The following is a 13,232-nucleotide window of genomic DNA, read 5'->3' on the forward strand; positions in this document are numbered from 1 at the left end:
AATGATTTGCAAGCGTTGCTCGTTAGTAAGTCTATTCATGATGAAATGTCAAAGCATACTGAGCATCTTTCTCTTTGACACCATGTCTGAAATCCCACGTGATCTGTCAAATACTAATGCATGAAAATCCTAACCTCAAAAAAATCACCCGTTATAATCATACAAAAGTACTAAGATTTCTTATCTCTACCAGCTCCCTCAACCTTTCTAGGTTGAATGGGTATTTACTTATTTATTTTTGTGTATAAATACTCGTATGTTTGTCCCGTAAAAGTTCTGATTTTTTCGTTGCGGTAAAAATAAAAAATATATATAATAAACTGAAAAAAAGTGGGAAGCATATGACTGTAATTTATGGGTCTACTTCTGCGAAATGGTCCACGGGTAATCGTATGTGCACACATACATACATACATATGTACATATACATACGCTTCCATATTGACTTGCACAAGCCCATTTTAAGTGCGTAAGCGTACCTACCAATCATGCTGTATAAAAATTTTGTCGTAAAATTTTAGCAACATTTGGCTCTGACTCAAAAATTAAACAATTCTAAAAAAAATCAGTTTGTTGGTCCATCATTGTGTCGGTTCATTTGAGTGATGTGGCTGCTGCCGCTGCGGTTGTTTCTTGTTCCTGTTGATTGTCAGATTTGGTGATAAGCGCTCAGCAAATGGGATATTCACTTTATGGAAATAAATTATGGAAGGCGCATTGCTTAATGTGGAGTAGTTCAAGGAAGGAGATCAAATGGAGTTCCCAGTTTAACCCATTCTTATATCCGCTTTACCAATAACTGCAATAACTCCTAAAAAGTGGACTATTTTGCAGAAATTATAATTTAACTTCCCCTCACTGCTTTCCTTCATTTTTCTGTGCATTTGCGGCAAATTAAAAGCTGCAAACCACCTAAATAAGTAAACGTATTTGACCGTGTTCCCATACATTACCCGATTAAGCAATCCGTTTGTGTTGCAAATAGATTTTTATTTCATAAGAAAACATTTATTGAAACTTAAAAAAAAATTAAGTTTTTTCTTTGAACCCACATATGTACATTAGGCTGTATCACCAAAAAAAGTTGCAGTTTTTCCACCGAGATTACAAAATGTATTATATTTGAAGACCTGCACCAAAATATTTCGCAAAATTATTAAGATTTACGTGGGCTGCACCGATTTGAAAATATTTCCAAAAATGGAGTTTTTTATGAATAAAAATTGTTTTCTTAAAATATTTCATGAAAAAAATCGGACGTTAATGAGTTTATTTGCAAAGAAATAAAAACCTTTCCAATGATGCCCCATAAGTCTAAATGGGTAAAATTTTAGCTGAGTTATTCAAGTTTTTCTGAAACGAATATTTGAGAAAAGTTCAAAAACAGCATCAAAAATCGCATTATTATGATTCCGTTGAAATTTCTTTTTTAAATATTTGTATGTAATATTTTCAAGCTTAAACTGTTTTGTCAGCTGAGGTGACTTTTTCACACAATACTTTAAAAAAAAACTATTTTTATTTATAAGATACTCCATTTAAAATCGATGCAGCTCACATAAATCTTAACATTTTTCCGAAATATTTTGGCGCAAGTCTTAAAATATAATAGATTTTATAAATCCAATGGAAAAATAGTACCGATTTTTTTTTTTTTTTTGTATTGGGAGCGATGCAGTCTAATGTACATATGTAAATACATCTGAGCACTTAAGGCAGTTGCATTTAATTCGAAATCATTCCGCCCATGGCGCTCACATCCTGCCAATAACCTAATCGCATTTAATGATTTTTTCAATTGCTGCTGCCTTTTTTCGCCAAATAACTTACTCAACGAGTTGCTTTCCAAATTGCCCATACATTTTGAGGCAACAAAGTAAGAAATTAAATCATTCTCATAAGAAAACATGCAAGCGAACATAAATTTAAACATTGAACAGATGCAGCGCAGAGGAAATTTATAAATTAATGAATAGAAAAGGAAAAAAGTGAAAATTAAATAAAAGCGGCCAAGAGCGGTCAAACGCATTGAATGCATGAAAAAAAATACTCTTACCACGCGCACCCACGGCAGACACTTGAGTGCCGGTGAGTTAATAAAAAAAGTAAGTGCGCCTGGGCCACACTGTAGAAGTGAAACTTACGTTACTTATCTATCTATACATACACACATCTGCCTTTGCGTACGGTTATATTTTTTCGCTTTTCTATCGTTTTAATAACATTTATGTTGTTCTGTTTTTCCATTATCTTTATACTCTATAGATAACAAAATCGATTATAACGTCCATCAAAATATCGATAAAAATTTCATTAGCAACATCGATAATACCATTGGTAGCATTGGTAAATCGATAAAAATATCGATCACAAGATCGATAAATACCGATAACAAAATCGATAAATATCGATAACAATATCGATAAATATCGATGACAAAATCGATAAGAAAATCGATAAATATCGATAACCAAGTCGATAACAAAATCGATTTATATCGATAATAAGATCGATAAATATCGGTAACAAAATCGATAAATATCGATAACAAAATCGATAAATATCGATATCAAAATCGATAAGTATCGATAACAAAATCGGTAAATATCGGTAAATATCGATAACGAAATCGATAACAAAATGGATAAATATCGATAACAAAATCGATAACAAAATCGATAAATATCGCTAACAAAGTCGATAATGATCGATAATAAAATCGATGAATATCGATAAGAAAACCGGTGAATATCGATAACAAAATCGATAAATGTCGATAACAAAATCGCTAAATATCGATTATTTTATCGATAAGTCCCGAAAATCCCAAAATTGTTCCTAGATTGAGTCTCTGTGTCTCTCTCTATGTCCTTTCCTCTTTAATTACCTTTATTTGAATTTTTCTTCCCTATCTTCATCTTTGCTTTTATCTGTATCCCCATCCTCATATTTGTTTTTACTTTTATGTTTATCTTTTTCTTCATCTACACACAAGAAGCACTTGTTTCAACTTCAACCATTTCCGTTGCACCATTTCTGTTGCACCATTTCCGTGTGCAATTTCCATTGAATTTTCCAATTTACTACCAATCAAAAAACCACCGCTAAAGAAGTTTCATTATAAAACAGAACCATTTTGAAATAAGTATTAGTGCTTTTACTCTCTAGCAAATAATTTATGCAACCTGACATACGCGGTTTTGCACTTAAAACGACGATATAAATATGAACATATGTATATAAGTAAAACTTGTGTTGGTAGGCGAGTGCGTATGAGTAACCTAGAAAAGAGCGCACGCAACATTTTATATACTCGCATGAAGCAACAATGTTAAATTTTACAATTTGTTTACGATTTGCTATTGCACAGTTAATTTGTTGCAAAAATTTACAATTCCACATTTGCAAGTATGTAAATAAGTATTTAATAGGCAATAAGGCAAAAAGCCACAACAACTCTATTAAATAAGTAGCCGGCCGCCTGAAGTCAACAATCTGCGAATGCTCAACGCAAATATGGGAATGGATGAAACCGGCTGACCGCCGCGCCGCTGATGATTGCAAAAACGAGCATAGGCGCAAACGCCCAGTTGTCTGATTCAAGAATATGAAACACTAGTTCTAGCAACAACAGCAACAACTGCACACGGCGAGGCTATAAGTATGTATGTATTTACTTAATTTAGATACACATAAATGTATTTACACACAAACGCAGCATTTTGGCATCTGCTGATATGTACATGAAATTATTTTATGACTTTTCGACGCGTCAAAGCGGTGGGGCTGTGTGCGCCGAGGTGGGTGGGGGGGTCGACATCTTCGCGCGTAAATCATCAATTAACAAATTGCAGTTACGCATACCGACAGTCTTGCGTATGCCACACAAGTAGTGGCAGTAGTGGAGATGGCAGGGGCGGGGGCGGGAGCGTTGGCTAGCGTACGCAAACATATTGACCAGCAGACACTTGTCCATTGAAGTCTTAATTTTTATGTGTTTTGCTATTTTGCTTAATTTTAGTTTTGCCCAAGAATGACCATGGCTGCGCTGAGATCATACAGAGACGCTTATATGTATGTACGAGTATAGATACATACATACATATGTAGATGTCTCAAACCATTTGCAGCGCTTAAACTAAAATCGACTAGACATTCATTCAATTCCCATTAAGGTTTTAGTCTACATACATAAATTGCTGGCTTGTGTATATTTATTCGTACATTTGTAGAGTTGCAAGTAGTAATTTGAAGCCATTTGTTTTTGCATTGCTGCTCTAATTTTATTATTAATAATTTGTTTAAGCATATGCAGGCGCATATGTATGTATGTATGTATGTACCTGCATACATATATGGAAAGTTAAAGCTGTCTGACCTTCCGAAAATTTATTAATGAAAAGTTGATTGTTAAATTTTGCTTAATATGGCGAAGAATGCTTCTTTTCATTTTGAAACTATTTTAGAGAAACTGTATAATTAATTTATGCATCAGTTTTTTGTAAGATTGTCTATGTTCGTTAATTCCTGTATGTAAGAGCGGTTAAAATTAATGGAAAAAATAAAAATCAAGACCAACATTGCTGATCCAAAAAAAACAAGATTCAAGAATGACGATTTTGCAATGATCTAAAAATAAAAAGGTGTATTTTAATGTTTTAATTATGCACCATTGCATAAGAATAAATCTGACTATGAAGTTTCCTGGATTTATTCTCTTCTTCGGTATTTTTTTTTGCAGTTTCCTGAATTTTTCGAAGTATTTTAAGATTTTTTTGATATGATATTTTTAAAGCTGTTCAAACGTTTTTCAAAAAATTTCAAAACTAAAATGAAATTTTTGCGTGCTTCATTATTTCATTGTTTATTCAATACAACTCAACATACTTAAATTCAGTCAATATCTTAAGATATTTTCAATCTTTTTTAACCCCCTTCAAAATGTTTTCAAACTAAAATTTTCTTACACCTCTTTCAATTAACCTTTTCCCTGAACTCAAGCCCAAATTGAGTTTTTAAATAGCTGACAACACTACTACATGTAGTTTATAAACGAAGCTTCTTCAAAATCATTTGGCTTGATACCCAAATTGTTATGATTTATTCAAATTATTATATATTTTGAATTTAGCATTTTAAACAGGTGGCAACCTTTTTAAAACACATTGTGATACACACATATATATGTATGTATTTAAAGTTCCTAATTTCCAGAACTCAAGCTGAACTTGATTTTTCAAACATGTGGCAACTCTTTTACATTTAACTTATTAGCTTATTAAATAATTTTATTTTGAACTTATTTAAAAAAAAACAGGTGGCAACACTCTTCAAACGCGCCAAAAATTATACACCTTTAAACTAAAGATCAATGCACATGCTTGCATTTAACACTTTATTTCGTTTTTAATGTAATTAAATTCGACTTTTCAAACAGGTGGCAGCGTTCTTCAAAATATTTTCAAACTACAACCTTATCTCCTTCTTCTGACACCCATGTTGTAATACATATTCCAATTACCTAATTCTATTTCCCTTAATTCAGGTAAAATTGAATTCTTCAAATAGGTGAACTAGTTTTTAAACCGGTGGCAACCCTTGTGAAACAAACTTTTAAAAATAATCTAAATGTTCAAACAAACATCCAAATTTGTATTTTCCATATACATAAGCTAAGCGAATAATTAATTTAAATTTGACTTCTTAAACAAGTGGCAGGCCTTTTTCAAATATTTTCCAACTATAATCTTGTTAGGCCTTTTTCGTCATACACCCTTGTTGTAATATAAATCCTAAATAAATAGTTCCTCTAATTCAAGTTGAATTTAACTTTTTAAACAGGTGGCAGCCATCCCCATGAGTATGTAATTTATTTTATATATCTCCATACCAAGTTCCAGTACTCTGCCACAATTACTTCGTGAAAAATTCCGCTTTTATGGGAGAACTGGTAAGTATTGAAAATGTCCTTTTAAAAATTTATCCTTGAAATTTCGAAATATTTGTTTTTGAAAAAAATTATATGTTAAGGATATATTCAAACTCGATAACATCCTCGAATTTCGTCCTTCTAACTTTACCAGCTTAAAAAATTACCTATTCGTCCTTGTGAATCCAAAAAATTTAATTAATTCAAATTATAAAGAAATTTCCTCTTTCATTTGGTGCCATATTTTTATTCTACGGTGCATTGAATTTTTTAAATAATTTTTAGAATTATGTAATCACATCTTTAAAATTACAAAATCCTTTAAAATAAATCGTGACGTCTGAGAGAAAAAATAAAAACGCCACTTTAAATAAAAAAGTAGGTTTCAAACCCATTCATTTTTTATTTATTTTATGGTAGGAGAGATATAAGCAATTTTTTCGATATAAGTTGTTGAAAAGTAATGAATATCTAAATTCCAGGACTAATCCCGCGTTTCCGGGAAAAAATTAACATTCGTAATACATACCAAGAACCGCCAACTGAATCACGCCACATTTACATGCCAATCGCTCCGTCAATTGGGCTCTCCCAATGGACATATATATATGTATGTATGTCTGTATGTATGTGCATATGCAAGCAATTATATATGTACATACATACATACAACAATAACATGATTGTATAATAATTTTAATCAAAGAAAACATCAATGTCTGTCTGCATTAGAATTAATTCATATCGATACTCCCTTGTTCTCATACAAATTTTATTTTATTTGTTCATTTATCTTATTTTTATGCATACCTACATTTTATGATTACTTTTGTTATATTTGTTGTTTCGCTAGGCGCAGCATTAAATTACAGCAATTGCTTACTGCCGTACATGCATTTGTACACATGTATGTAGATATGTATGTGCAGTTTTGATTCATTTTCATATTTTGATTGTGTTTTGATTACGTTTTCAATTATTCATTCCTTGATTTGAATAAAAAAATGTTGGCCACCAACTCGGCTGACAGGCTGTCATATTTATTTCTTGCTAACAATCAATGGAATGCAAATGCATAATGGCCACACAAAACCTACAAAGCTACATACATACATACATACATACATACACGTGTACATATAATAAGTGCTTACAAATTTCCAAAGCCGCACGAACATTTCAATGCATGCAAGTACAAATACCAAACAGTTGAATGGGAAAATGCATTTGTTGAATCTAAACGAAAAAAAGGCGCTCAAATCGAATGCATTGAATTACGTTCCTGGAAATGGCCAACATTGAAAGTTGGGTGGCTTTATGTGCATGCATACGTATTTATGTAAGTACATTAATAAATTGTAATTTGAAATTCTTAGCTAAGTACATATATACATACATACATACATATCTGTATTCAGCAAAAGTTCATTAACAGGTTTCATATAGAAATCAAATATTTTCGCCACTAAAATATGATTGAGCTAATATTTTTTGGCTCAAATTTTAATTTTTCTGTTGAAGAACGGTTTATGTATTTAGAAAAAAATTTATTTGACCTTTCTCAACTCTATGAAAATGTTATGCAATATTTACACTCATTCAAAAAGCTGTGAGGACTTTTTAGCACTCACTAATTACCAGTCGAAAAAAGTAGTAATGCATTACATGCTTGATAAATAATATAATGTATTTCTTATGAGTTCTCGATAATATTGATGCTAGCTTTGTAATCAGCATTCTAATGTAGTCAAAAAGTTCCAAAAATTTCATATTAAAATTATTGTATATATGAAAGAGCATGCTTTGACGTGCAAGAATCCAAAAGTTAACAGATTCTTTTATATTGGTAGTTTTACCGAAAGTAACTTTTTTTTAATTTTTTTTTTTAATTATGCAAAATTGATTTGCTCCTAAAATACTAAACATGTTGGAAAATATCGTATACGTCGATATTAAATTTAGTAATCTTTACTATTGTAGAAAGAAATTTAAGATTTGAAAGCTGCATAAAAAAAAACTTACGCTGCATATCTAGTTTGTCACATAACCAATATACATACATATGTACACACATAAAACCGCTAACCATTCCGATAAAAATATCGATAGCAAAACCGATAAGAATATCGATGGAAAATCAATAAAAATATCGATTACAAAATCGATAAAAATATAGATAACAATATGGATAGCTAGATCGATAACAATATAGATAAAAAAATATCGATAACAATATAGATAAGAAATATCGATAAAAATATCGATTATATTATATCGATAAATTTCGAAAATATCGATAGCAAAATCGATAACAATATCTATAAAAATATCGATAACAAAATCGAAAAAATTTTACTAAGTTCGGTGGAAATACTTTTCAAAATTATTTTCAAACTAAAATCTCTTTCATCTGACATTGTGATATGCACGTGTTTCAATAACCTGATGAACTCAATTGAGTTTGATTGTTCAAACACATGGAAACCTTCCTAAAAAGAGGTCAGAAATAAAAAGTTTTCAAACCCATTTCGATTGATACCCACATTTTAATAAATCATTTAACTTATTTGGAATAATTCAAATGTACCTTTTTAAACGCGTGGCAACCCTCTTCAAACATTTGAAACGTTCAAACTAAAAATTTCTAAACATTCTTTCATTTGACTCCCGTATTTTTGTTTTATATAATTTTTGCATTTCAAACAGGTGGCAGCCCTCCTTAAAAGTATGTTCTATCTAAAACCTTGTTGACTCTCCTTCGTCTGACATTGCGATACATTATTGAATTAACTGATGAATTAACTTGAGTTTGATTTTTTAAACATGTGGCAACACCGCTAAATATAGTTAAGAAATTAAAATTTTACGAACCGCCTTCGATTGATACCCTTTTTTAATAACTCATTTGACTTATTAAACATATTGAATTTAATTTTTTATACATTTGCCAACCCTCTTCCAACACCTCAAAAGTATTCTTAGTATTCAAGATTTCTTAACACTCTTTCGTTTGACATTCATATTTTTATAATAACTAAGTTCGACATTTTAAGCAGGTGGCAACACTTTTCAAACTACTACTTTCTGAAACCCCCATCGTCTGGTACATGGTGATACATATTTCTCTTACCCAATTTATCCAATTTCCTTAAGTAAAATTGAATTTGATTTATTCATCAGGTGGCAAGCCTCCTATAGTTAAATTAAGAAAAAAAGCATTTCAGAACCATTTCGATTGATACTCATTCTGTAATGATTAATTTATTTTTTTTTTAATAATTTGAATTGTTTTTTTTTAAAGATGGAAAGTAAAGCCTTTTAATTTAACACCTCATTTGGAAAATCGAACGAACGGTGCGGATATAATGGCATTTATTATAACAAAGTTTGAATTTAATTGTGTAAAAAAAGCATTTTGTTAGCATGTGTAATTAATAACTTTTTATATTTTTAAATACATCTATACAAAGCTAAGCACATAATCAGTGCGATTTCAATACAATTGCGAATTAAGACATAGCCAATGCTAATGTATTTCTTTATTTCTTTTCTTTTTTTGCAAACCTCTTCACAAATCAGCAACTTGGAATTGATTGTAATCGCTGTCAATCACCATAATTATGTCGACAAAATCTTTAACAACGGGCATACGCGCTGAGTAGCGCTTAAGGAATGCATGCCAAAAACGAGTGAGCGTTTTTTTGTTCTAAATAGAAACAAAAAGTGAAAAATTATTTGGCAAAAAATTAGCAAGAACTTTCTTGTAAAAAATAAAAAAAAAACGCAATAAATCAAGTAAATTGCTGAGAGTATCAAATGTACAAAAAACTGGCAGGCAAATCGAATTCTTCTTCAACAGCTAGACGAGCGGGGAAAAAAACATGAACTTCAATAATTGCTAGCTGAGCTTAATTGGCAAGCAAAAGAGCAATTGAACTCGCGCACCCACGCAGCGGTCAGAAAAAAAGTAAAAAAAGCCAAATAATCGTTACGTTCATTTAGGGAGCTGCTGCTCCTGCCGACTGGATGGCTAGTAGGGGGAGAGGGTGGCATTGCATGGCAGCCGCACGCGCCAACTCTATGCTGATCAATGCGGGGGAGTCAGTACCAAGCAAAAGCAAACCTCCATTGTCTACGCTCTAGTGCCTACTTCATGTCACGCCTCAATACTCTCTCACGAACCCATTTGAATGAATGACCATTTTGCAATAGTATTCGGCATTGAAAGCCGACGCAGCAGAGCCAATAAACTATCTACGATTAATTTTAAGATTCATGAAATTCTGTGGAAAGTCTTTTGCTTTTGCTGTTGTTCCTAATTGCCGAAAAAAACTACACTGGCATTCAAGCTAGTTGCGGATAAGATGGTTTCCCTGTAGGGAAACGCACAAGTGCCATCATTTCACTTTAAGAAAAAGTAAAATAAAATAGTTTTGTAAAAGTGCTACATTTCGCTTGCTTTTCGACTGGCAAGGATCTGGTTACTATCGGACTAGTTTTTTTTGCGACTAAAAACTACTGAACAAGCAATTTGATTCACTGCTTCGGGTTTTCCCTACAGGGCATGTACTTCACATACATATTTATCACTATCACTCTTTGTAATTCGCATGAATGAACCATCAGCTATTATTTTTTCATTGGCTTAGCAACATTCATTATTCATATGAAATTCTTCCATCTCTTCCATATTGTTGTTTTTTACTCACTTTTAATTTATTGAAGTAATTTCATTTGGAACTATTAAAATGTTGCTCAATTAACTCTGCGCATAATTCAGGCATCCCCTGTTTTCGTATAAAAACTGACTCAAATATGTTTCCACTGATTTGCGCAACCAATTATGAGCGAAGTGACCAACCTTTATGTTACTATGCAAGCAGATCTGGCCTAGTATCTATGAAAAAAGATCTAAAACTTTCAAACGAATTGATCGCATCATTACAGGACACTGCTTAATGGGATCGATTTTTTTCGTGGCTGCTGGGACGAGGAGGAGTTGCGTTCTTGCAAGGTAATAATTTTTATTTCTAGTAAATATCCCTTTCAGTCGTTGGCTAATCCCCACACTGCCAACGGTATTATTCTTCGTTGAATTTCAAGGCTGACATTATTAATGGAAAGACTTGGATAAGGTTCCATGACGGAGCGGAATAAATTCTCATAACAACGATAACCTCCAACTGGTAAATGAAGTCCAGCAGTAAACTAAGAATCAGAAAAATATTAATAGGTTGTCTTGTTAATAAGAACGCCTTCTTACTTGTCATAAACTTCTTTATTTCCTTGAAACCCCTTTCTTATGAAAATTTTCCAGCGAAAGAATTGATGCTCTAAATTACCCAAAGTATGCACCGCATTTTCCACAAGAGATTGCCCACCAATTACGAATTTCAGTGAAATTGGTTAAAATTAGTTGGCACTTCATTAAGGCAATGCAACAAAAATGAGAATAACGCCTAGCGAAGAACAAAAAAGAAAACGAATGTCACCAGTAATGACATTCCAACGCAGGGCCTATAATGTAACTCACTCGGAGTGCAAAGGAAAATGAGATGAGAGCAGCAACCAGGCATAAGTGGCATTCCTCAGAATAAAAAAGCTAACAGAACACATTGCCGAGATTACTAAGAACCGCAACATTAAACAGTTACCAGCCAACACCAACGCTTCGAGGGCCAAAGTTGGGCCACCAGAAAACTAAATGCAGACGAGCAAATTCCAAACGCCCACCTCAGTGACTTTAGCATTTTTAAGTTCCTTTCCTTTATGTATGTAGAAAAGAAAGAAGTACAAAACACCCGAGACAGAGTGCTAAAGACGCGGCAAGAGCCAAAAATAACAAAAAATAAATAGCTAACAGCTGCCAACTGCGGCCACCAGCCAACAAGTTGTAACATCAACAGGCGGCCAACTTGCTATGAAGTATGTATTTATGTACAAGTACTTGTTCTTGCAACAAACACAGCAATAAACAACCAGCGGCAATAGCAACAATTCACGTGCCCGCCACTTGATGCCTCACCGCGGTGCGCCGTTGGCAATGGCAACTAGCCCTGTAGGAACATTCAGTACGTTTAACGCTACGAGTACTTGTAATTTTTTCTCAGTTCGAGATTTCGCTAAATTTCGGCTCGGTGAATACTTTTTTTACGAATTTTGTTTCCTAATTTTTTGGAACTATTTTCCAGAAAGTATTCCCCGAGCCAAAAATTGTATATCCTCCAGAAGGTATTCACTCAGCCAAAAATTGTATAATCTAATTTTAGTTAAGATATTCTTTTCTTAATTTTTTGGATTTTTTTACGGAAAGTATGCTCCGAGCCAAACATTTTATAATCATTTAATCGCTGTCAATTTTCAATTTTCGTGAAAAAAAAATTCTAAATAATTTGTAAAGAAATTTTAAAGAATTTTTTTTGTATGTTTTTTTTATTTATCTTCCAGAAAGTATTCACCGAGCGAAGAAAATTTCGCCCTAAATTAGTTTTTTTAGATAATTAGACACATTACGCGAACATGGGACATCGGCGCTGGTTAGAAATTATTGTATTTGGTAAGTACTTAGCAAAATGTAGGCTAAAATTTATCATTTCCGCTGCATTAGCACATCTGATGAAACGGACCCCTGAATGAAATTTCTATGAAGATTCTTCGACCGAGATTTGGTTAAATTTTTCAAAACCTTTTTTAGATCAGCTAAGTTTTGCGTCGAGACCCATTTGCCTGTTCTTACAAGAAACAGAGCTCATACATACTTAGAAGATGGACAACTTTTTTCCTTTTCTTAAGTGATAAGTACCACACCTTCTAAAAACAGAAACACGATACTCACTGCATTTTTTCCAATAGGAAAGTGTAGCGCAACAAATTCGTATATAAATATTTAATCGGTTTAGCCATCGCTTCCAAAAACCGAGAAAAGTTCTGAAAAGTTTGTAAGTATCTGGTAAAATCTCGGTATCTCTTCGTTTTTTAGAAAGTCATATTCCTATATAATAACTCTGACATACTTCGGAGTGGTACCTGTTTCCACAAAACAAGTTTAACTGGCACTACTTGCGTAAAAAAATATATTATTTCTGTCGCGGCCATATTTGAAGCTACATTTTACTTTGATATTTGATGTTTTCTTACCTCATTCTATTCGTGCAGGGTTTCTTTCCGTGCATAAATACTTGTTTGGTAACTTTTTTATTTTGGCTTTCCGCCCTGAATTGCCCCATTGCGTGTGTTGCTGTGTTGCAATGTTGCAAGTGCTCAATGATGTAGCCATTCATATTTTTGTTTATTTTTTCTTCCA

This window comes from Rhagoletis pomonella, unplaced genomic scaffold (genome assembly GCF_013731165.1).
Source record: "Rhagoletis pomonella isolate Grant_MI unplaced genomic scaffold, Rhpom_1.0 Rhpom_scaffold_00001, whole genome shotgun sequence".
Lineage (NCBI taxonomy): Eukaryota > Metazoa > Arthropoda > Insecta > Diptera > Tephritidae > Rhagoletis > Rhagoletis pomonella.